Below are 26830 nucleotides of genomic sequence, written 5' to 3' on the forward strand. Positions count from 1 at the left end.
TGAGACAGGAATCTGGGTCCCAGATTCCCAGGCCAGAGTTTATTCCTCTATTTCTCAAAAGAAGTAGATAAGCAGGTGTGTTCTACATAGCACGTCACAGAGGTTTACTTATTCCAATTTCCAGGAAATGTTGCTGGAAATTGTTATCACTAACTTTTTGTTTGTTGATGCCAATTTTCAGCTTTCTCAAAGGGCCAAACTGACGTTGTTGAAAACGGACAAAAATCTCTCACATCCTCAGTCTCTCCAGTGAAATTGCATGTATCAGTTTGATTCAATAAGAATAACATCTGCCTCATCATTAGTTACCTCTGATATGGCTTCGAATATTTGTGTAACCACTGATGAAATAGCTCTTTAAAAACAAATTTTAAAGAATCCATATATAAAAGACCAGTCTTCACAGTGGTGATGTTATTTTTTTCTTTTAGCAGGTGCTTTACCAGAACTGCTGGGCCATGTGGGCTTGGTGTCAGAAGTATGCCATTTGGGAAATCACTGAACCTCTCTGAACCCTAGTTTCTACATTTGTGTACCGAAGATAATAATAAACACATTTGGGGCAGTTACTGAGACTAAGAATGCTGTCATTGGTCAGCTTGAATTTTATTACATGTACTTGAAGCTCCCCACCCTAACTCCCTGCCAGATTCCTGTGGCTACGTCCACCTTCCCTTCCTGCTTCTCTAGTCTCTATTTTCCTTTCCCTTCTCTTCTCATTGCTACTTTTTTAGAATGATCAATGGGGAACAAATCAGCAACACATGATAAAGAAAAAGGAGCTTGAGTGGTTCAGCATAGGTCAGTTCAAAGAGTTGTCTATATATGGGGCTCTCAAAAAAGTCAGTGTGGTTTTTGGCTACACTAATGCAATTGTTATATCAAGAACAAAGAGCTGGTAATTCTGCACTGTTCCAGAGTGGAGCAATAGAATCTGAGAAGCATATTTCAGGGAGAATGGCAGCAAATTGGAGTGCTTCCAGAGAGGGGCAAATAGGCTGGTGAGGGGATTAAAACCATGTCAAATGGAAACATCAGAGGCATGAATGATGTGGTCACTGGAGAGGAAACTCAGCTTAGAGGACATGGTCATTCCTGGCTTCAAATTGTTTATAACAAGCAACTATTCTATATAATCTCTCTCGATGCTGTGACCTCTAGTGGAAACAATGAGAAGACAGAGTCTATGTGAGTTAATTTTTTTCAGTAGAGCTGTCCAAAGATATAATGGGCTGCCCCATAAGATAGTGAGCTTCCTGTCACTGAAGGTATTCAAACAGAGGCTAGAAAATCCTCAATAAAATATTGTGGAGATGATTCAGGTATGAGATAGGATGTTGAACAACAGTGTTTTTAACCGTTTTGAAGTCGTGAGCCCCTTTGAGAAATTGCTAAAAACTATGAGTCCCTTTCTCACTAAAAAAACCCCAATAATATATAACCACAAAATTTTTGGATAACATTTCAAGGATGATTACTTAAAGGATGGATCACTTAAAGCCCATCTATGTACTCCCTAAGGACCACAGCCTCAAAGTTAAGAATTTCTGGGTGGAAGGAATTTCAAGCTCCTTTCCATCTCTGAGAATTTATGATTGTCATTTCTCTGCCTCGCAAGGAATGCTTGTCCTTCTCAAGAAGAAATCTTTTGTAAGTGTCAGAAAAAATAGGAGGCGGCCTATTTTTGATCTGGTCTGTCAGTGAGGTACCCCTGATTCCACAGCAGCTCTCAGCAACAGGGATCAACAGGTTCCCCCAGACAAGGAGAAGGACTGAGGGTCCATTTGCTTCAGGAGAGTGCTCGAAATGCAGGACTTCTGCTTATGATTCCATTCCGATTAGTATTTTTGATGTATAGTCCTAAGGCAATTTTCTGTGTTCATTAGTTAGTATCACAAGCTTTTCCTAGCTATGCAAGCCAAGAGCTATAATATCTTGCCTGTCTGAATTTGACTTTTAACTGTCATAAGATTGTTTTCTTTATGCTGAATGGAAGTTGCATCCTAGCAAAGAACTGATTTTAAATTACCCCATCACCTTGCTAAAAAGATGATGCATTTTCTATACGATTCAGGCACAGAGGATTTCTGACACGTGGCTAGACTCTTTATGGAAATGTCAGTCATAAGGTGTGCACTGGATTTTTTTTTTTTTCATCAGGGTCACAGAAGTGCACTTGAATTGGATTCTTCCTTTTCTCTATACCATTAAGATATTGACAGGTTCAGAGTTGCTGGGTTTGAAATTTTAAGAATAGCTAGCTCATAACATTTCACTTTCTGCTTTAGGGCAGGGTGAGTTGCTTATAAATCAGGCTGCAAATGTGATGAATTGGATGTCTCCAACTCAATTAGCTTAATGTAGGTAGGAGGATTTCCAGGTTTTGCAGCCTCTGTTTTACTAATCCTCTGAGCCGACTGTTATATAAAATGTGGCTGTGTATTAATGCCTGAGCCTCAGAGAAACATGGTTGGTATTTTTCATTTCAACATCGAATGTCATCCTGTCTTTCACGGTTTTGATTTGGATCTGAAGCCACTGAGTGATGGTTCTTAACGTGATATATTGTTGCAAGCCTCACCTTGTTACCTTTCTGCCTTCTGACCCAGTTAAGAAAGTAGCGTGATAGAATTGCTGCTGTCACTGGGTGATTTAATTGGGGGGAAAAATCTCAGCAATTTAAGGAAAACTGCAGAAGCTGGAGCTGTTCCTCTGTCAAATAAATGATCAGATGAGATGGGCCCCAGCAAAGCAGATGCTGACAGTTTCAAGCGCTTTCAATATACTCATCATACTTTGGTAGTGAAATTTGTTGAAGGAATTGATTACAGAGTTTGTTTGCTTCTTGTTTGCTTAAGGAAACTGTATTGAGGCCATGAATGTTTGTTTTAAAGAAAATATGTTAGATTTAAATCCATTTTATGCCTAGGAATATTATTTGCTGTCTTCTCTATATTGCCTAGGCGTTAGCAGAGATGAGCTGAGGTATTATCCTCTGTATTTAATTCTCTTTCCGCCTCTTCTTTTTTAGCTCCCCACCCCACCCTGTCAGTTCCAGCTCTGTTCTTGCTCATTAATTGTTAAGGACAGAGACTTTGAAATGATACCCACATGGTCAGTCCAAGCTCTTCCATAACTCTCTGTGTGTGACCTTGAGCAAGTCATTGGTCTCTCTAGGTTTTGCTTTTTCATGTAGTACATGATAATATTGTAGCTACTTTACGGGGCTGAAGTGAGAATTCAGTGAAATTGTGCTGCTGTGTTCATGGCAAATTAAGGTTCAGGTTAGTTGTCAAACACTGAGTACTTACTCTGGGCCAGGCACCGTGATAAATACTATGCACTGGGTAAGACGATGATGGGACCTAATCCATCTGCCTTGTATTCGTATATGATGTTTTACGGTTTACAGGGTGTTCTCATGTGTCTCCGTTCAGTAGTACAACAACCCTGTGAAATAAATGGCCGGTTATTATTACCTACATCTTTCAGAGAAAGAAACTGAGACCAAATGAGATTAGTCTATTTGCTTAAAATCACATAAATTCATTCACAAATTCATAGTACAAACATACTGTGCATTCATTATGTTCTACCCTGTGCAAACCCCTAGAAATCCAATGACAAACAATCCCTGTTCTAAAGGAGCTCAAAGTCAAGTGCAGAAGATAAAACACATAAATAAGGTAAATAAAGTGGAAGCTCACAGGACAGAGTTAGTCCCTTTCCCCCTCATATTCTCTCATACCTGATGTTTTTAAGACACTGCAACCTGGCAGTTGGATCTACTTTGCCCACAGTGTTCTCTATGCACCTAGATGTTCTTGGTAAATATTGACATTGTTTACTCCGAAATCTGAGGACAGACAGGAGTTCTCATGCAGAAAAGCTAAAGAAAGGTTAGTATAACACAAAAGGTACAGCGGTGCCCCTACTGGGAGGGTACAGGCAGAGATGTCTCTATTACTAAGAAAAGCCTATTACCTTTGGAAATGCTGCCTGGCCTGTTGCCCATATGTGAAAAGGAATAGCAATAATCCTAAAGCCCTTTGCTTGCCTTGGCTAAAAAAAAAAAGAGCTTGCCTTTGCACTCAGGGGCAAAGGCAGAGACCCCCAAACAGCTGATTTTTTTCTTGTCAGACTGGAGCAGAGTTTAAACCAAACCAGACCCACTCCAGCTCTGACCACAGTTACTCTCTGCATTCTGGTCCCAGTTAAGTTGGTTGGAAACTGGCCTCACTTTATCCAAGGGCCTAGTTCGAGGGCATTCGCTTCACAGCTTCCTCAAGTTTGAGGAACAGCGATCATCTGAAAGCCTTTTGCTTGCCTTGGCTGAGAATGTGGGACAGTAGACTTGCAGGGTTTGGGGAATGCAGAACTAATTTTGAATCCTAGTTCTGTCATTTGCTAGATGTGTGACCTTGAGGATGTCACAAAATGGTTCTGAGTCTCAATAAATTCACCTCATTTACCTCAAAGGGTTGCTGTGTGGTTTAAAATACTGGTTTTGTGTGTGGAGGTGTTTTTTTTTTTTTTTTAACCAAATATTACCTAATCATAAGAACCATCCTTCTAAAAAATCTACAAACCTGAGTCCATTTAGACTTAACAGAATCAGAATTTCCAGGCAGGGGCCTGAACTGCATTTTAAACATACATCTCAGATGATTTTTATCATTAGGCAGTTTTGGGAATCAAAGTATGTAAAGGGCCATCACTGTTGCCTGGCACTCAGCAGGTACCATATACACTCCTTAACGGTTACTTAACATTGAAGATTGTTGTTGATGGTAGCATTCAAATAAGCACTGGGCTATTTAGGTCCTGACATCCTTGGCTATTAGCATACTAGTTGGCACTTCAGTAGTTGTCAGTCTAAGTTATCTAATTAAATCACGTACTAAATACTGGCATTATTCCAGATGCTGTAGGAGAGACAAATTGTATATAAACTCTGATATAATCTGAAGTAATTTTCAACAGTTCCCAGAGGAGGAATTTTTTCATTCTGGGGTCCAAAGAAAAAGTACGGCAAGCATGTCAAAGATTGTGTTCATTTTTATTATTCATACGCTTATTCATTTCACTTGATTATTCCTACATTAGATTGAAGGGAGAACGACATTATAGCTTAAAAAATGTTTTAACGACAAATTTAGGAAAAAAAAAGTGTTTCCATACTGTACATCAGGAAATTATAAGCTGGGGGTTGTAATCTTCTTTTAATGCATTATCATTTTCCTGGCACACCCATCAAGCCCATGTGATAGATGTTATTACTTTTTTTTTTTTTTTAATCCAGAGAACATTTTCTGAGAAACAGACATATTTTGCTCCTTCTGGAGTACAGTAAGTCCTTAGCCATTGAATCCTAAACATGAGGGCAGATGTTGTTTCATGTAAAAAGTTTTCCTGAGAACTTAAATTTATTCTTTAAAGTTTTGCAAATTACCACTTTTGATGGGAAATTTTCTAAATGGATTACTTGGCTGTTCCAATCTTAGAGAATACCAAAGTCTAACCTTCTATTATTGTTCCATAGTCAATACTATGAACATAAATTATCATACTTTAATAATTCACTCAATGTTAATAAAATTCCTATTATGTAGGGTTATAGAGAACAAAAAATGAATAAAACATGTTGTCTTCCTAGAATGAGTGACTGCCAAATGTCATAATTAACTTTTATTAGTTAGCTATAATGAATTAATTAGCTATAATTAATACAAATAGCTAGCATTTACAAAGTATCCAACATGTGCCAAATTGTATATTACCCACATAGGATAACTATTCCTCACAACAATCCTATAAGGTTAGTACTATTTTTACTTCCATTTTACAGATGAGAAAACAGTCTCAAGCTATAGCTTCTCTAAAACTACACAACCAAAAAAATAAATTAATTAATAAAAATAAAATTACACAACCAGGTTAGTAGCACAGCTGTGTGGTTTTGTTCTGTTCTGTTCTGAGTTCTTGTATCTGTTTAGTGTAATTTGGGGCCAAATCCTCAGGAATTCTGACTCTTTCATTTATCAGTAGCATGATTGGTCAAGATAACTATGTCTGAACTCACTTTCACTTTTTAAATAAAATGTGGTTAATATGATCTTGAGGATTCTTGGGTATTAAATTAGATAACACTTTTTAAAAACAATCTAACTTAGTATCTGGCACATAGTAGTTGCTCATCAAAGTTAGCTTTTCCTTTCCAATTTTACCAGACTAACAACAACTACCACTTCTTTGGACTTCCAGAATGGCAACTTCACCTTATTTAATTTACTGTTTCTAATTATTGTGTGATAAGCCCAATAAGAGTAAATGAACCCTGATTAAGTTCTGATTGTCTTTAAGGTTTTCTTTTTATCATTGGCAGTCTGCAGTTTAACTAAAAGCTGCTTAGAACTGAATTTATCTTCTTTATGTTGCTTAGAATTTGGTATACTTTTTAAAACATGAAGATTCATGTCTTTCCTTGTTTTTTAAAATTTCCAACCATTGAATCTTCCAGTATTGCCTCTTCTTCACTCTATCACCTCCTTCTGAGTAGGTGTAAATCGAGCTGCTCATTCGATTCTCCATATCCCAATCTTTTTCATATATTTCATCACGTTTTCTTCATAGTTTGTATTCTGCATAATTTTCAATTCACCAATTCCCTTTTCAGCTATGAAAAATCTGCTGTTCAATTCACCCACTATTTTGTCATTTTAAACACGTAAATTTTGTACTTCCTCCCAAATTATCCAGTTTTGTTTTTTTTTTTTTTTCTTTCAGATTCTTCATATACTAATCCTTCCATTTGTCATGTGTGCTGCCTCTCCCTCCTGGTGGAGCATTTCCTCATGTAGTTTGTCATTTAATGTTGTGAGTTCAACTTTGGTAGAACTGTTTTACTAATGGTCATTACTCTTGCCATGAGTTGAAAGGTATCACTGGAGAAAAATTGTGTGATTACTTCTGCTGAACACTTCACGGGTTTCACTTGTCCAGAACCACAGTTTTTTACATTAATTTCTCAACTCAAGAGCGTCTCATACTACATGGGAACTGTAGGTTTGGAATACACACCTACAGGACAACCTGGCTTGCAGATTCAAATTCTTTCAATAGACTTTTTTTTTTTTTTAATTTAAAGCAGAGACCATCTTTCTTGTTGCTTTCTTAAGACAAGATCAGATTAGTTCTCTTTATCTAAGGGGAAGCTTTGCCAGAATTCAGACCTCTGCAAGGGTCACAGTTTTAAATCCATGCCATATCTCCTATCTGCAAGTGGACATTAAAACACCAGTTTCAAGCTATTTTGGTTTCTATAGTCTATATATATATTACTGTTGGATTATAAGCTGATTGTTCTGGCTTCAAGTTTCTGCTCCATTTCTGGTACCTAGGAATTTACAATTCTTGAGTTTGAGCTCAGCTCTATATTTAAAATATTTATTTTTACATTTTATCCAGAATTTTTATACATTAGTATTAGGAGGGTCAGCCATTTTGTAGGAGTCCGTGTAGCCTATATACCTACATTAAGTCAGCAATAAACACTTATTGAGCATCTACTTTATATCAGTCACCAATGAAGGCACTGAAGATAGCATTGGTAAATAAAACAGGAGTTCCTATCCTCACAAACTTAATTATGGTGGAGTAGACAGACAATAAACAAATAAGCATATCAGATAATACCAGATGGTGGTAAATGCTATGAAAAAAAAGCAGAATAAAAAAATGGTGATATGGGGAAGTGATTATGAGAAGAATGACAATGAGAGACTATTTTAGATAGAAGGATGAGGGAAGAAATTTCTGTTCAGATGACATTTGAGCAAAAGCCTAAGAAAATAAAGTTAGCTATGCATATAATGGAGTAGCCCAATGAAAGGTGACAGCTAGTGCAAAGGCCGTGAGGCTAGACCATATTTACTATGTTCAAGGAACAACAAAAAGGCCAGAATGGTGCACTGAACAAGAAGAATTATGGTAGGAAGTGAGGTCAGAGAGGTATTGTGGAAGCTGAAATGAATGAGGCAGGCACCTCACATGTGTCTTATAAACCAAAGTAAGGACTTGTGGTTTCATTCAGAATGAGATAAGAAACCAGTGGAGGGTTTTGAGTAGGAGAATAAAAAGATGCAATTTATATTTTGGAATGTATCTTTTTGGCTGCTCTATAGAGAATAGACTATCTCTGTCTATATTACAGAAATCAAATATTGTCTCCTTGCTTGCTAAGCATGAACTAGTATAGAAAAAGAATTACCTAATAAAGTTTAGCTTTTATAGATCTGGGATGATTTTTACAAACCAAACACATTTCTAGTCGAGAATTAAAATACCTTTACCTTCTCCCAACCACATCTTAGGATTCTTATTTGAAGCAGTGGTACGTAGAGATATAGCTGTTTCTGATAAAACGTAGAGCAGGTTCGAAATTGAGAATAGAATTAGTGTAAATTCCAAATGTAATCATTACTCTATACTAATTCATCCTGTTTCTTATGATACATTTTTAAGGTTAAATGACTTCTTTTGAAGTCTTCTTTCCTGGCTAGGAAATTATCTGACTCCTAGAAGAATACATAGTGTGAGATTCTGTTTGCCTTGAATTGAACTTGAAAGAACTACAGGAAAGCCAAGATCTGATTATCACTAAAAGGTTCTTACATTTTACAGTGCATATATATATATATATATATATATATATATAGTTATACGTAAAGGTATGTCCAAAATGTCAGAGAGGATGGATGTTCCAACAGAGCATTCTACACTCTATTATTATTTGTTAGCATTTAGTACATCAGCTTTGTAAAAACAAGAGCTCAGTTTTGTCAGTATATCCAGAAGTGATCAGGTTCAAAGTATTGATTCATGTCAACCAAATTAATAAGATTTTTAATCTCAATGTACACATCACTTCTCTGCAGAGCCTTCCCAGATCCCAGGAATCTAGATTAGCTATGCTCTTGGTGCTTCTATAATACCCTATATTTACCCCTGCCTTAGCACTTACAACACTGCACTGTAATTATTAGTTTATAGATCTTCAGGCTACTTCCCTTATCAGACTGTGAACTCTGTGAGGGTAGGAATTGTATTTGATTTATTTCTATATCTGGAACAGTATCGTGCCTGACAAATAAGGAGGCTCAATGAATATTTGTTGAATATATGAGTGAATGAGTGAATAGAAATCTGATGCCCACTAATCAATCTGCAGTGAGGGATAAATCTGCCAAGTGAGGAGAAAACTTTATTGGCAGTTCAGTCAGTCTTTCCAGTAGAAATGTCTACTTGGGAAGCCAAATTATAATAAAAAGTTTATAGAATGAACCCAGAATTAGAGCAAGGGAACTAAAATGAATGACTTGGACCACTGATACCTTTTTTTCCCCTGATTTTATTATTTTCTTATAGTGTATATTAGTTTCATTTTGTAAAGATAATATATGCATTTTATAGAAAATTAGAAAGTTAGAGAAACATACACATAAGCAAAAGTCACCCGTAATTCCACCACCCAGAAGCAATTTGTGTTAACATACCAGTGTATTTCATTTAATCCTTCTGTAATGCATTTGTTCTCTCTGAGATCTCACTGGGGGTATAATTTTTCAGGCTGTATTTTCCCCTTCTCATCATAGAATCAATATTTTCCATGCAACTAATACCACTTCCTGAACATCCTTCTGTATGGTTGTGTAGGCTTCCACCTGACTCTCTTTACTATAAAACAAAGATTTCTCTAGAACAACAACAACAACAAAAAGCTTCCATTCTTTTCCTGGGGAGGGAAGAGGCTGGGAGTCACATGCATTGCAGGGGCTGTGTGTGCTGGCTACACGCTTCAGAAAACGACAGTAGCACAGGTTTTAAGGCATAAAAGCATTGTTAAAATATAGCCCTAGATCTGCCGCCTTAAGGCAGCGGTCCCCAGCCTTTCTGGCACCAGGGACCGGTTTCGTGGAAGACAGTTTTCCACGGGCAGTGGGTGGGGGGATGGTTCAGGCGGTAACGCGAGCGATGGGGAGCAATGGGGAGCGATGGGGAGCGACAGATGAAGCTTCGCTCTCTTGTCCGCAGCTCACCTCCTGCTGTGCGGCCCGGTCCCCAACAGGCCGGGGACCGATAGCAGTTCACGGCCTGGGGTTTGGGGACCCCTGCCTTAAGGAACGGACCACTGATACCCTTAAGCCATGGTTACCCCATGTCGTCATCTCCACTAAGGATAGACTGGCTGAAGGAGAAGAATAATCGTCAGTAGTCTGCTGGTGTATCATTTCCTCTGGGAAGTTTTTGAGGTTGCTGTAGATTCTCATTATATTTCTCTCCTTCTTCAGATTTCAGTTAGATCAACATCATTCATATTATACTACCCATAACTCCTGTAACTAGTTACCACAAAATTTGTAGCTTAAAGCAACATAAATATGTTTTCTTATAGTTCTAGATATCAGGAGTCCAAAATGGGTCTCTCTGGGTAAAATTAAAGTGTCCACAGAGCTCTGTTCCTTCTGAAGACTGTAGGGGGAAATCAGTTTCCTTACATTTTCCAGCTTCTAGAGGATACCTGTATTCCTTGGCCTCTTCTCCATCTTTAAAGCCAGAAGCATAGCATCCTTAAATTCCTTTCTGACTCTCTTTCTGTCCAAGCATATTCTTTTCTGACTTTTTTAAAGGACACTGTGATTACATTGGACCCTCCTAGATAATCAAGGATAATCTTTCCATCTCAAGGTCCTTAATTTAATCATGTCTGCAAAGGTACTTTTGCCATGTAAGGCAACATATTTGTAAATTCCAGGGATTAGAACATGGACATCTTTGGAAGAACATTATTCTGCCTACCACAACCCTGACACTCTTTCTTTAGAAAGTTAAGCCAAGATGTAACAGGTTATACTGTAAAGTATACTGTTCTCCATTTACATTCTATCCTGCAACGATACCCAGCATAATTTTTTGTTCCCCAAATCTCTCCTCTTCTCATGATTGCTGGCTTTGATATCATATTTGTGTATGGATGATTTCCTACCTTTACTTTATGATTGCCTTTACTGGTGAGCTTCCCCATTTGTAATTTTCTTGTTTCTATTTGTGGCCTTTTCTTTTCCACCTAGAGAAGTTCCTTTAGGATTTGTTGTAGTGCTGGTTTGGTGGTGCTGATTTCTCTTAGCTTTTGTTCCCCAAATCTCGACAAACATTTACAAGGTGTCTGAAAATAATTCACAATTTCTTTCCACTGTACTTTAAAAAAATGATAATAATAATAGTAATAATAATAAACTACAATCTTTATTGCTGAACAAATGGGGAACTAGCCTAGAAATATTTTATCCCATTTAGTACCTACAACAATTCTGCAAGTTTCCTTATTTTCTGAAGTTGAGAAAAATTTACATGCTTTCTCAAAGCCATTTAACCAATAAATGATGGAGCTGGAATTCAAACTGTCTCTTTCAAAACCTGCAATAATTTTTACAAAGTCTGGAGTCTTAGACATGTTTGGATTTTTACGAGGTTTAGAGTCTTAACCTTTCTAAGTCTCAGATTGCCTAACTACCAATGGGAATAGTACCTATCCCACAGGAATTTTGTGAGGACAAATGAGATGCTAAGTGCAACGTATGCAAATGTTTAACACAGTGACTGTTCTATAGTATATGCTTATGGAATGTTACTTTTTTTTTTTTAAACATCTTTATTGAAGTATAATTGCCTTACAATGGTGTGTCAGCTTCTGCTTTATAACAAAGTGAATCAGTTATACATATACAATATGTTCCCATATCTCTTCCCTCTTGCATCTCCCTCCCTCCCATCCTCCCCATCCCACCCCTCTAGGTGGTCACAAAGCACCGAGCTGATCTTCCTGTGCTATGCGGCTGCTGGAATGTTACTTTTTATTTAAAAACAAAATCTTAAATTTTGTTCCCTACATCATGATATATTTTTTAACATCTTTATTGGAGTATAATTGCTTTACAATGTTGTGTTGGTTTCTGCTGTATAACAAAGTGAATCAGCTATATGTATACATAGATCCCCATATCTCCTCCCTCATGATATCTTATACTAATTATTTTTTATTTTTGTCCTTTCGTTTAATGCCAGCTTTCAAGGAAGGAAGACTATGTCACTTTTACATACTCGTTCTCTTTAAAACCCACCCAGATGTCTCAATGGGCTCTGTCAGGAGTGGGAGGGTCCCAATGGCTGCTCCCCAAAGGCAGCAGATCATTTACCGCTGTTCCATTGCTCCATGTTACTCATTATGTGAAATAAATAGGATATGTTTTAATACAATCATTTCACCGTGGTCAAAATTGAGGTATAGAAAGATTGTCATATAGGAAGACACCAACAGGGCCAGTTCTCCTGAATCCAAGTGCAGCGCTTCAACCCACTGGCAATTTCAACTAATGTGACACAGAAGAATATGACACTGAATGGCAAACACACTCTCTATAATATTGCATAGCAGTGAGAACAAATATTTCTATTATGTACATTTCTATACCTGCGTGTTTTGAAGGGAAGGTTATATCTGGAGTCACCTGTAAATGGATAATTCACCCAGTCTAAGAACAGCCAAGTTTTAGACTTGACCCATAGATGTTGCTGCTGAAACATAGAATCAACACATTGAATTTTTTTTTTTCAGGTAAAGCTCCTCAAACTGTCAGCCTCCATAATCTATATATGACGCTTTGGGTCATCACTTCTATTTCTAACAAGAAGTAGTGCTCTGTGAAGATTTTGGTGTTAAAAATGTCTTTTTAAAAAGGTTGATTTAAATGCCTGGAAAAAGTTATTACACAATTTCTTACTTTACCATTTAATCAAGTTTGGGTTTTAGGGGAAAAAACAGAAAAACCTGCAGATGAAAAAGAATTGTTGGCAATCAGGTCAGCACAATCTCAGGGTTTATCTTTGAAGTAAGGCTTAAGTTGTATCTTTGATAAATAAGTAATGAGGTTCACATACTGGACTAAAATATCTAGTCGTAGCAGTGTTTGATAATAAAAGGGATGCCATTAATAATTGAGAATCAGTAATACTCAGAATGGCTTCTGCTGAACCAAACATTTAGTAGGTAGGATTTGGTCTGGCAAATGCAAACAATTGTGTCTGTGATTTCCCTGATGTAAGTTAGTATCTAAATAGTTGAAACTTTCTAACCTTTTGTAGAGGATAGTGGGAAGACCAGGGGCTTCAGTGTCAAGCACACCTGAGTTGAAGCTTGGGCTCTTCCTTATATCTCTGCTTCAGTTTTCTTATGTGTAACATGGATGTGCAATGCTACTACCTCATAGGATTACTAAATGAGGTAACACATGTAAAAGGCCGAGAATAGGGTCTAGTACTTAGTGAGTGCTCAGCAAATGGCAGAAGCTCTTTTTGTTGTGTTGGCCTGACACAGATAGACTGACAGATATTTCTCCAGCAATGATGGTTTTACTTGGGATCAGCAGAGAACTACGATTTGGGGACTGCAACCATGACAAGCCACGTGCAAATCCCCACACCAAAAAAAGGAAAGAGAACACTTTTATAGAGGGGAGGGCTAGAGTAAACACAGTTCTTGGCTTTTCATTGGCTGAATCCTTGCCAGGAAATAAGAGGAGTCTTTCTTCTTCCTGTTGGGCTCTGCTATCATCACAAGGTGTGAGAGCTCCCCTTTCTGGTCTCCCATCTCAATTTAATTGAGGTTTCTGTTTATTAATTTTTTAGTTATTATTTTCATCAATAATATTAATAATCATGTTGGGGGAAAATCTGCATCCGTATTGCAGTTATGAAGAAATTTTCAAATTCACACTCAAATTCACACTCAAATGCCATCAGAATGCATTATAGGGAAAAATACATAGTGATCTCCTTACAGAGTGTTTGTAAAGTTAAGGAGGAATAAACATTGAGGAGTCCCAGAATTTAAAGGTACCTTACAAACCTAACATGATGATAAGAATGGTGCAGCTATGCTTATGGGATAATATTTCAATTGCTTCACTGAGATCTGTTTCTCGAGTATTTCTGGGTTTTTATTAAAGTCCTAAGATAAATGCCTCTACTGTTGAACCCGCTGAGTCAGACTTTTCTTAAGGACCATCTATCACTTTAACTTATCAGGCAGTCTAGCCCTGAATCTGGAACACGTGGCAAAGACAGATTGCTTAGTTGGAGATGAGGACAACTTGGCCACAAAGGTCTCTCATTTCATCTGTTCTCATGAAAATATCTGTGACACTCTCTGAGGAAAGCCAAGAGACTCTGTTCTAAGAAGCACACAGGCTGACTGCCCTTCCAACGGAGGGCCTAGACATCCCAGAGAGCAGGCTGTGTTAGCGAAAGGTCCAAACTTTGACATTCTATTCCCCTGCTTCAAATAATCGTCATCCATTTGTTCCACTCTTTACTCACTAACCTCTCCCCAAACTATAATTCAGAGGCATTTATTATGTGTCTACTCTGCCATACTCACTGTTAGACCCTTTGCACATATTAACTCATTTCATCCTAAGACAACCCTGTAAAACTGTATGGGGTATTCAGAGATGAATAAAGCTGTTTCCTTATCTTTGAGCAGTTCTCTATCTACAAAAGGAGACCACTACAAAAGGCCTCTTCCCTAGGCAATTGTGTTCCGTTTGGCCCTAGCTTTTTCAACCAGTTACCCCCCTGCTCTATACCACTAACATTTACTCTTATCCTTCAAGTTGTTATTGGAACCACCACTTCCAGGAGGATTTTTAGAATGTATTATGGGAGACTCTATTCAGTTCCACTTTGCATAGTTCAGTTCTGGTCAGTTCTCTGCCTTTTTCTTTCCTAACCATTCCAGTGAGGCACTTATCCCTGACCTTCCTCCCCACAGAGGATTTCTCCTGAGATATGAGTGATGATACACTTCTTTTCTGTCTGGTTTTCTTTGAGTTAAGGTTTTTGTTCTCCTTTTCTCCCTTTTACATGTTTACCTACATCTGTGTTTTCCATTTTTAAGAGTAAGATCCTTAGAGGACTGGATAACTTATAGACCTCTATAATAAAGACATAAACACCCATAGAAAATGTTCAGAGAATTTTAAGAAAATTGTCTAATATGGGGTAATTCAATGCCTTCATTTTACAGATGAGGAAAATTCAAGGTGAGCAGATTGCTTGGGTTCATAACCTTGGTTGGGGGCAAAAGCAGGATCTGAAATAAAGTCTCCTGGGAATCAGTATATTTAAACTTTAAAAAGAAGTCCTCCACTCTTATTCTAGTGGTCTTTCCACTGTATCATTTATTTCTTCTTAACAAATTACTCTTATAGTGACTTGGTAAGGTAATTGTATCATTGAAGACAATTTTGGAACTAGAATATACTCTAGAGGACATTAGTTCAATTTTTATCATTACAGATAATAAAATCCCTAACATTTACATTGTGCTAAGAGTTTACAAAAAACTACATACACTTGTTTCTCACAAAATCCCCATGATGTAAGCAAAATATTTTTATCCCAATTCCATAGATGAGGAATTAAAGGCAAAGGTACATGCAAAAAAGAGAAAAAATCATATATTGAACTCCTTTTTCCCCCATTACTCAGTTACAACTGTTATTAGCTCTGTCCCATTTCCCCTACTTGCTCCCTAATCCCATGTATTTTACCATTTCTTCTGTAAACATTTCAGAATGTATCCAGTTAATAAGTGATTATTTTGTATATCTTTTGAAGGTTTCCTAATTTATCACTTTGAAACATAAATTTTACATTTGGGGATTTATGTTTTCCATGTTGGAGTAGTTAGATGGTTATGAAGTCTGAGAGTTGGAAACATCATGTCTATATCCCAGTATTAGTAACTTCTGTTTGAGAACCTACTATGGGGCAAACAAGGAAGGAAACTGGGTTGGGGGAAGGAAGGGAGGGTGCCCTTCCCCAAAATCCCGTTGTGTAGAGTCAGATGCACTGAATTCAATAGATAACAACAGCATTATTAAGTAAGATTTACTGTAGGGTCTTTTAGAAAGTATTTGTGAATTACTATCTGTAATTCATCTGAATCATGGAATAAGGACCTTTAAGCTACTGTACTTTAGGACAATCTCCTCTCTGCCTGGAAAAGTTGGTTAGCATGAGAACTGTTGTCAACATTAGTACTATGTTGTGGGAGCTGGCCGCAAAACCGCAGGATTGCTTCAGGCCCTATTCTGGTTCCGGGGTGGGGGCAGGCTGAGCATTTGGTTAATTCTTCTTCCTGATTGGAAATTAGAGTGACACGTGCCTGTCCAAACACCTATAAACAATGAGGACTGTTCCTTCATAGTTGCTCAATAAACAGTCCTGATGGTGAACAAAGTTCATTAGCTTTTCAATTGTGGAAAACCAGATACATTTTCCAGTTCCAATGTACCCTGGACCTTGAATCTTATTAAAGTATGTGAGAATTGAGGCCTTCAAATGGCCTTTGCTTAATATTCCAGGTTCAAATGGACAAGAGTACTTCCTTTGATGCTCTGGGGCTGCAAATGCAGGTGCCCTAACCTGCCTTAGGCAGTGTGCTTAGGTGACCCAAGCTAGATCACACTTCCTGGCCAGACTGGAGTGAATGCAAAGATGGGAAATACTCTGAAAAGACATTAAGCAGTTCTTTGTATTCATACCCACTACAGGCTTTATTGTTTTTTGTCCGTGTCTGAACCTAGTTTTCCAATATTTCATTGATTCTTTAAGCTATTCAATTTTCTAGCAATAAATTCCTTTTTTTCCTTAATTTAGCCAAAGCCATTTGTTTGTTTGCTTTTTGTTTTCCCTTGCAACCAAATAACTCTGGCTGAGACATCATCTGTGTGTGACTAGAGTTTATTGCACTCTTAGGGGAAAACTGTCAGTTCCCTCTTCCAACCCCAAATTAGCGGGGAGCTGAGACCCGGAGCAGAGCGATCTTCCTCTAGTACTCTGACTGACTCCTTCTCATACTTCATGTTTCTACTCAAAAAATCACCTCCACAAAGAGGTTTTATTAAAACCACTCCACCTAGGAGTCCCTCTCCAAATCAGTCTATCACATAACCATGTTTGTTTTATTTTCTTTATCACAATTTGATTTTATTGTTTGTTTATTTTTATCTCTGTATTGTGTCTTTACTCCCAAAATGTAATCTCCTTGAGGACAGGGACCCCGTGTATCTTATTCATCTCTGTATCCCTAGAAATAGTGGCAATGCTTGGCAAATAGTAGGTCATCAGCTAATTGTTTTAAACGAATGAATGGGTAAATGAATAATCTTGCCCTTGATCACACAGCTTTTAAGAGGAAGAGACTGGATTTAGACTGAAGTAACCTGATGTCTACATTCAGCCTTCGTGGGCAGTTTAAAAGCAAATAGTTGACGTGTACGTGCACACACATAGGTGCACGAAAAAAAGAGAGAGAGAGGTACACAGACACAGTGAGAGAGAAAGAAAGAAAGAATGTTGAAGAAAACGGAAATATCTGCTTGTATCTGCTAACCTGGCAAATTGTTCGCATTTAGTGCCAACCCAAAGCTCTTAACTAAAGTGAAACTGTGAATCTTTGCTTTCTGTTTAAGCCAGTAAAGCATTTTCATCTAAGATATCCATTAAGGTGGCAAGTGTCTTTTAGTTTAGTACAGCAGTTTTGGTAGTAGCAGGGTTATGAGTCTGTAGATTGCACAGAGCCTCCCACTAGTAATATATAACACAGAGCTTGTGTTTTAGCATCTCTTTGGAATAAAGGTCATGGGATGGGGTTGTAAAAAGTATGGCATTTCTGAGTCCCTGGATGAATTTGAGCCACTAAATTGTCACTGGCCCTATTGTTTAGTAAATGGCTATTCCATCTAAAATCTGCCATTATCCAGGATTACATTAGGCACTTAATATACATATTTCACTTAATCTGTACCACAATTAGCCTGTGAGGCAGACGTCATTATCCCATTCTACAGTTCAGGAAACAATTCAGAGAACGTAAGTAAACTACCTAGGCAGTGTCAGTAAGCGTATTCGGCATCAGGTTTGGGACTCCCTAGACCAAATTCTTAACCACTCAGCTATGTTTAGAAGAAGATATTAAAATCCTTGAAAAGAAGCGTCATTTATATTTAAACAAATTACTAAGGATTAAACAATAAGTAAGATTCAGTATCTGCAGTGGAAGCAGCCTGGGATTAGGCATTACTAAATGTAGGTTCTGGGAGTAGCTTTGATACTGTGTGTCTACATGATATTAAGCGGTTCATCCTGTGGAGTATTGGAAAAAAGCCTTGTACCTGCCTCTCAGATGCCTGCATCCAACCCCAGCTTTACCATTGCCTGTCTCTGTTACCTTGTACAAATCACTTTATTTCTATCTGCTTCAGTTCCATAACTGTAGGATGAAAAAATAGTACCTGACACATGGAGATTAAGAAAGATAATATGTCGGAAAGTGTTTAGAAAATTACAGTGCCAGGGATCAGGAATTTTAGATAATGACTGCCTCAGCATTTAATAGATATTATTATTTTTTTAAGTGTAAAGGGTTTTTTTTAAATTATGTGTAACACAAAGTTATTTAAGTCAATAAATTTTTAAGGATTTTCACATGTTCTGATTCTTTCCACAGCCAATCACCTTAGTTCCTCCAAACTCATAACCTTCAAGATAAAATAGCCCTTTCAAAAAGAAGTTATCGTGTGAGTCAGCCCACAATTCTTTTAGTTAGGCTTCTTTGATCTCCAATGAAATATGGACACACTTCAAAATTCCCCACCTGTAATCTTTGGGATCCAATTTCCTCAAGCGATTTACTTTAGGACCATGTTTAGGGTCAGGAGATGGATCTGCCTGGTTCTGAATTTGACACCCTCTAAAAATGTATTAGGTTCAAATCATATTCACTCCTAAGCCATCACACCCTAGAACAGTACAGATCATTGGGATATGCCAATACCTAAGATAAAAAGTTTGTTAGGTTTTTCATAGTTTACTTGGCAGCTCTGTCTTGTAGTTCTTTCCCACAGATCTAACAGGTAGTTCTATGAGTAAAGGAAACCACACTGTTAATCTATGAGGCGTTTCCAACGATGTAGGTTTACAGAAAAAGCCCCATCGGGATAGACCTCAACAGTAGATATTATTTTTTTAAATATGGCTTTCTCTTAGCACAAGAGATTATCGCTTTGGTGTTTCAGCCAAAATTTCCATTTACACCTTTTTGCTTTGTTTTGTTTTATTTTTTTGTTTTTGACCAGTAGCTTTAATAAATTATTTAGGTGATTAATTTTTGCTACTGACATACTCTGTCTCCTTAACAGAGCTTTAGAATGTTGTAGTTTTGTTTGTTGATGTCTCAGAAGATGGGTTTCATTAGGATGAAGACTGCGGTTTATTCATCTGCCTCCCCTCACCCACACATAATACCTGGCGCCCAATCATCCCCTTGTCATTGACTGAATTAATGAAGACCTATTACTTAGCCTCTTTGGATCTTAGTTTCTTAATCATTGCAGATTAAAATAGAAAAACAGTGTAAGCATTTCAGAGAATTTAAACCGAGCCTAGGAAATGTTGAATATCATGCCAAGACATTTCATAACTTACTTATTGTTGCCCATCACTAGTTATCACTTTCAGTTTTAGTATCAGAAGACACACTAAGCTGATAGGCAGGGAGTGAGTACCCCAGTCTCCACACCACTGAGCACGTCTACCTTTGGAAACAATCTGTGGGAAGCTGTCATGTAGAAAATGATTGTCTTCTCATGTGGGTTTGTAGTCATTTATTTTCTTACCGTGAGTGCCTTGGTTCTGTCATCTGGTGTAGCGTGCATTTTGATTGCCAGTTGGTTTACAAGCCACAGCTCAATCAGTGGATACCTTTTACTATCTCCTTCCTTGAAACCTACATGGCTGCCTGCTGTCAGATCAAAGTAACATGGATCCATGACAGACCTGAACAGAACTGACATTCAGTGGAGGTGTGATGGCATTTGAATGTCATTGATAAGAGATGATTAGTTGCTTTAATTTCCATGGAGGTTGACGTATTTCATTATGCAAAATAATAAACACGTTTTATATGAATTCCAAGGTTCCCCAGTTCATGACATTAGAATTCTAATTAGTTTTATGTGAGCTGTACAGAGGGCAAATGAACTTATAATTTTGCTTAAATTAAAATTTCAGCGATTTCCTCAGGGGTCTCCTTTGAAGATAGCGATATGCTCCCAGGGGAATCTAAGGAAAACTTCTGGATTTCTAACTCCTTGGTCCCAATCTCTCTTACAAAAATCACTGCCTTTCTGATTGGGTGGTGGGATAGATACTCAGATCTAGGATGTTTTAGGTAGAGCCCCAGCCCTGGGGCTTTAGAGACCAGGGGATATGGTTGTAATAGCAGTAATCTAGGATTTGGGAGAGCTCAGAACCAGCCCCAGTTCTGCCTCTCATTAGCTGTGTGACTTCAGGCAAGTCATTTAATGTCTTAGGACCCTCAAGTTTCACATATTAAAAAAATGAATATCATAATTCCTCTGAAATCCCATAGCAATTTATTTGTTTCTCTCCTATGAGAAGAGAAAGGAAGAGATCCTAATATTAATTGAACATCTTCTGTCTGCAAACCTTGTGCTTAACACTTTCATATCTGTTATTTAATCTACATAACAAGGAAATGCCATTATCTGTTAGAAGCAGTGGATATAATGACCTTCCTGATCCCTGGTCCCTATCTTTACTTGAGCGCCACCTGTAGACTCAGCCCTGCTCTGCACCTTGGAAGCCACCATGACCTGGGAGAATACGAAGAACACTAAGTCTGTGGCTCGGTGGAATCAGCATCAGTGCATCCTTGCTCCTTTGACATTGTGCCTGTTCACTACCCTTCATTCATTCTTCAAACATTCATGGTTGCCTACTGTGCACCACATCTGCTTGAGTGAGCAAGCCTGAGTCCAGGACCTTACAGAGCTTGGAGAATAGAGGGGGAGACCGTGTAAGTAAAGAGGTCCTTCTGCCCAGTGTGAATGTGTTCGGTGCTAATATAGAGATAAGCGCAGGGTATTGTGGAAGCACAGAGGATAAACTCAACCAGTCTGAGGGTGGTCAGAGAGTCTCCTTAAAATAGCTGATAACTAATACATTTATTCAAAAACATTTATTGAGTGTCCAGCAGTCACTATTCAATGAACTAATGACAGAGCAGTAAAGTGAGCACAATTAAGTCCCTTGTCTTATGGAAAGCAGACATGCTAATTACCATCAGTTTGAAGGTGATGTTGAGAGCTGTGAAGGAAAATAGAGCAAGAGAAGGGGAATGATGGTTCAGGCTTGTGTGCTGAGTGGGGTGGTACATTTGTGTTAGTGCCGTCAGATCAGGCCTCTAGAATTCTGAGGTAACGTTTTGAGCAGAGCCCTGAAGAAGATGAGAAAGCAAGCCAACAAGATATCTAGGCACAGAAAACCAAAAAGCACAAGGACCTTGAGACAGTAACTGCTGTGTCAGAGGAACAGCAAGAGTGACCAAGGGGAAGAATAGTAGGAAATGAGGTCAGAGATGGCCTGGGGGAAGATTACATAAACCTTCTAGGGCACAATGGGACTTAAATGGAAAACTATTGGGAGATTTTTGACAAAGCAATGTCACAATTGGGTTGTTTTTAAAGGGGAGTGTACGTGTGTATAAGCATGTGTGAGTATGTGTGTATGTGTGCTTCAGTGGTGGCAGGAAGAGAGAAAAGTAATGGGAGACAAACTTGTGCTAAACAATTTTGGAATTCTTCTCAGGGCAATGCAAAGCCACTGACGGGTTTTAAAAGGAGAAAGGAGTGGAAATTGGAGGCCAGGACACTCCTTTGGAAGCTGTTGCAGGAAGTCAAGGTTGACCTCTAGATATATTCTGGATAACCCTGGATAAGCCAGCCAGCACTCAGATCCCAGATCCCATGACTCTGCATGGCTCATGCTTCTTCCCGTCATAGCTGAGGTTTTGTACCCACCGCCCGGTGTGCCTGCAGCTAGTCCTCTGCCGGGATCACTGCTTTTCACCTGGCCCTTGTCCTCGAAACCAAATTTATCTGTCAGTCATCCCCCGGGACTTTGTTCTGGCAGGTCACCTGCCTAGGCTGCAGCCCAATGCCTTGCATAGTCCGAACTCTAAACTCTTCTCTGTTTGCCTGGGTCAATTTCTAAGCCCATGTCCCCTCTCTCTTTGGGGTGGCCCAGTGTCTGGGGTCTCAGGCCTTCCCGATGTGGAAGTCCCTGAGCAGCCAGTTTTGGAGAAGAAAGTGTTAGATTTTAGTATTCTACTTGAAGTCAAAGTATGCTATAGACAAAGGTAGTCTTTACTGTCACTGCCCCTTTCAGACCGCTTTTTACCTTCTTCCTCTCTTTCCCCCATCACCGAGGGCACAGTGGTCCCAGACAAAGGGCGTGGGCTGCACATTGTTTCCAGGTAAGAGTTAGAACTCCACGTGTTATCTTCGGTTTTTCCCCTTTCACACACAAGAAACATTTTGCAGAGGGACCCTGGAAAAAAATTGAGGGCAGAGTATATGCAAATGTCATCAGTCTTCGAAGATGGGTGTTCAAGTATCTAAGAGGACGATAATTTTGAGCACAGAAGTCTCTGCCTTTTACACACCATGACAGTGGTACCTACTGCCCACACTATCTGCTTTTAAAGCACCTCACCTGTATCGACTGAATCCATTCATGGATCTAACTACATTAGACGGTGACAAGGCTCTTGAAAACTTCTCATTAATTCTGTTCCAGGCCAAGATGCTCACCTCAGCAAAAATGATCCTTTCAGACGTCATGCTTCTGATAAAGTAAACGAAGACATGTTAAACATCAGTAGTCGTTTTATGAAACTTCTATTTTTTGAATGCCTATCATGTGCTAACCATTGTTCTAAGTGCTTTAGATACATTATCAGGGACCTAGCAAAGTAGAGCATATAATCCCCAATTTAGAGTTGAAAGCCCCACCATGTCCTGCATGGGCCTGTGTATTCTTCCGCCCTGGATCAATTGTGACCTATGTGAGTGGTTAGAGCTGGGATCTGAAGCCAGTTTGAGTGATTCTAATACTCACTCACTGTTTCTTTAGACACCTTTGGCAGGCCATACTTCTGCCTACCACAGTATCCAAAGACCTGACCAACATGTAATATATAAAAACACATCCAAAATAGGAGCCGTTATTATGACTCAGGCAGGGGTTAGCTGGAGAGGATGGAGACTGAGTAGGAGGGGGAGGCAGTTGATGAGTGAGTAGGGGGAAAGTTGCCTAACCTACCAATTCCAAAACCCACCACTACTTAGATTTAGAGAAGGAGGGACTGAGAATTGCCTTTGTTCTTCTTAGAAAAACTGATTTCTCTGCTTGGTAATGGCAAATTACTTTTATGTAGGTAGTAAAATACATCAAAAGTCTGAACCTCTGCCAAAGGTAGAGATTCCCAATGAGCCTGTAGTAATCAACTGGATGATATTTGAGTCTGACCTGATTAATTCACCATCATACCATGTCCCCAGGCTGATGGACATTTCAGGTAGGAAAGGGAATGCGACTAGAAATCATGTCTTATACTTCTTGAATCTAGTAAAGATAAGGATGACATGATGATGATGGTGATGATGGTGATGATAATAATGAGAATAGTGATGATGACAGAAACAGCAACTAACATTTACTGAATTTGCAAGGCATCGCACTAAGCATTTTACATCCATTATCTTACTCTTCACAGTTTTGTGAGTTATGTACTGTTATTTTTCCCATCCTATAGCTGGGGAAACTGAAACTTAAAGGGGTTAATTAAGTGTCTTGTACATACAGCATCTAACAGACATTAAATGATAGAACCACTATTCAAACTCAAATCTGCCTACTACAAAGCCTGAGTTCCTAACCAGGCTACTTGCAATATTTCAGAAAGCCTAATCCAATAGAACATTGGCTCTACAAAAGTCTTGTGTATTCTAAATAAAGAAACTGCTTCCTTTGCTTTAGGCTGGAGTTATATCACCCACTCTGCTAACAATGATTTGTTCAGCCTGATTGGAAGCTTGTTATGATGGTTCCAGACATATTGACTGTAGTTTTTGTTGTTGTTGTTTTTTTAATAAGGATCAAATCATCACTTATTATATGCAGTTGACTTGGTAGGAAAATTCTTCAGTGCATGGAATCTATGGGGTAAAAAAATAAATGGAAACGTTTTATTGATACTGGAACAGTTGGTGCCTCTGTTCTGAAATGTAATATATTCCAGCCTAAAAAGCCTTAAGTTTATATCTCTGGTGTGTGAAATTAAATTAACACCCTATGTTATAAATTCTGTTGTATCATAATTTTTTACCTCATGTTTACTTAAAATGTCTTTTGAAAATCATCCAAAACACCATAAACCTTCTTTTCTTTAGCAACCACCTCTACAATAGAAAAGGAGACTAGTAAACTTCTTGCCATAGCAGATGAAGTCAGAAGATTTAAATGTGGACGTGGATCTTGGAAAAGGAGCTGAGTCAGGGATCAAGCCAGGGCACCAGGGCAACTGAATGAGGTGAAAACCCTGTTTGACCCTGGCAGTGTGAAAGTTTTAGAGACAGTTATGGCAAGAAAAACATTTCTGTAATTTTTAAGAACCATGGAACTTCATGCAAGTGGGAGTTGAAAATATTTTTAGAACTTTGAGGTAGGCTCTGCAGGCCATGAGCAAAACTACCACTTGCTTTGGCCGTCAGAAATGGTCCAGAAAACACTTCTCAAAGATGGCTGCTTTATGGCAGCTGTGTTAGAGCCAAAAGGAAGACTCGATTATGACAAGCAAGGTGTGGTCATACACCCATCCTCCTTCTGTGTCCTGGACTAGGGCTCCATCTTGTTAGTATCTGCCACTAGCATCAGATTTCCCCTGACACTGGCAATGTGTCCTGACATTCTGTCTCTTCCCACGCTTTTGCTTTTATATTGAGGAGTAGCTCTGGCATCTTAGTCTTGCTGATTTCTCTCTGCTCACTCCTCCGGCAATTGGGAAATAATTACTTTTATATGTCATTCAAAGTGCTTTAATCATTACTTGTTCACTTATTCATCCAGTCAATTAGTCAGCAAACATCTCTGACTATCTATTAAATTCCAGGCACTGTAATAGGGATGAAGACATAGATCTTATACCAAAGAATAAGAGAAAGAGCAAAATAGATTGATCTAATAAGGGAGACAAGGAAGGCCTTATCAGTATCCGTTATGTACAGATGAGAAAAGGAAGACTCAAAGATTTTAAATCACTTGTCCTATTGTGGTTTATCATTAGCCAACTCCACTTTTAAATCAAGAGTCACGAACCATCAGGTGCTAGGTGAATATTTACTGAATGAACCTAGAATGGAAAGCAAGATATAGTCTTAGTAATGGGTTGGTATAACTCAGAGGATGTCCTCTTCAGGATCTTCTGACTTACATATGGCAGGGATAAGTCATGGGCAAATGCTTCTTCTCATTTATTGTGTGTGCATGCCCTGACTGAGAAACATAAAAGAGAGAAGTAGAAAAGAAATTATGTATCTCTACCACTGAGGTGATGCAGGGTGCAGAAGAGACCTCTTAATTGTTTAGAGCACAGGACTGGAGCAAGCCTGCTTGGCTTCACACCACAGCTTTACCACTAACTTTTAGACCACTTGAATAAATGTTTTAATCTCTTTGAGTCTCAGTTTCACAATATGCAAAATGAAGATAGTAACAGAACCCATCTTAGAGAGTTGATAAGAATTAAAAGAAGTTGATACACACACACACACACACCCCATTTAGACGATGGAATAATCTGTGTCAGCTGTTATTATCCCTACTCTCCAGACTCCAGAAGATAGAGGATGTCAAAAGAAGAGAACTAGGTTATATTGCGTTTTGAACTACATATAAGTACATATATTTCTTGTCCCTTTCGGGCAATTCTCATGACTTTTTCCAAAGCACCTTTAGATCTGGTCTTTAAATCTGAGCTTCTTCTGCTGAGGCCTCTAGTCTTTTTGCCTACTCCTGTTGACCAACAGGAAGTTGCTATTCTGCTTGTTTTCTGTCAAGATATCAATAGCCTATTTCTAGGGACCAAAATTTAATATCCACTGAAAGTCATCAAGAGCTATGATTAAACAGATGCCAGTAGGTTATTAAATCAGGACTCAGTTCTCCACACTTTTCACTTAATAATATTAATCAGCCCTGACTGCTGCCCAGCCCTCATTCACTTTACAATAATGGAATTTGGAATATATACATTTCAGCTCTTCTCCTGATTCCCAGCCGCCATCTTCCTACTTTAAGAGAAATTGTAAAAATCATTTCTCATACTGTGTAATAGCAGTTTCAGTTTATAGAACTCAAAATCATATGCCAGATTCTATCTTAAGCACATCACTAATATAATCTTACTTCTTCCTCACAACAATCTTGTGAGATAGCTACTACTGTTATTTCCATTTAACAGATAAGAAAACTGTGCTTGCCTAATATAACAGATCTAGCAAATCAGAGAGCTGGGGCTTGAACCCATTCTCTCTGACTTAAGAGCTCATGTTCTTATTAACCACTGAACATTCTGCTTTTCCAAGATTTGCTAAAGGTTGCCTTTTTCATACTCCTTCTTAATAGAATTCCTTCAAACATTTCTGAAGACATCTTCCATTTTCCTCTGTCTTTTCTTTGATTCTTCCTCTTCCTCCTCTTTCTCTTTTGCCAACTTTTTTTCCTCTCCTTCTCCTCCACCTCTTCATCCTCATTTTTCTCTTCTTTCTTCTCTACTTTATCATCT

The 26830-nt window shown here is 38.4% G+C and overlaps 1 protein-coding gene and 1 non-coding gene across 12 annotated transcripts in view; one reads left to right on the top strand and one right to left on the bottom strand.

Annotated features, from left to right (window-relative positions):
- DLG2 (discs large MAGUK scaffold protein 2) overlaps nucleotides 1-26830 on the top strand; it is a 2039030-nt gene that overhangs the window by 1011333 nt on the left and 1000867 nt on the right. The gene's annotated exons all lie outside the window — the stretch shown is intronic.
- On the bottom strand, nucleotides 19003-19133 carry LOC118900298. The gene has a single exon (XR_005021081.1). It is a non-coding gene; the product is annotated as a small nucleolar RNA SNORA18 (small nucleolar RNA).

Source organism: Balaenoptera musculus, chromosome 8, assembly GCF_009873245.2.
Source record: "Balaenoptera musculus isolate JJ_BM4_2016_0621 chromosome 8, mBalMus1.pri.v3, whole genome shotgun sequence".
Classification (NCBI taxonomy): Eukaryota; Metazoa; Chordata; class Mammalia; order Artiodactyla; family Balaenopteridae; genus Balaenoptera; species Balaenoptera musculus.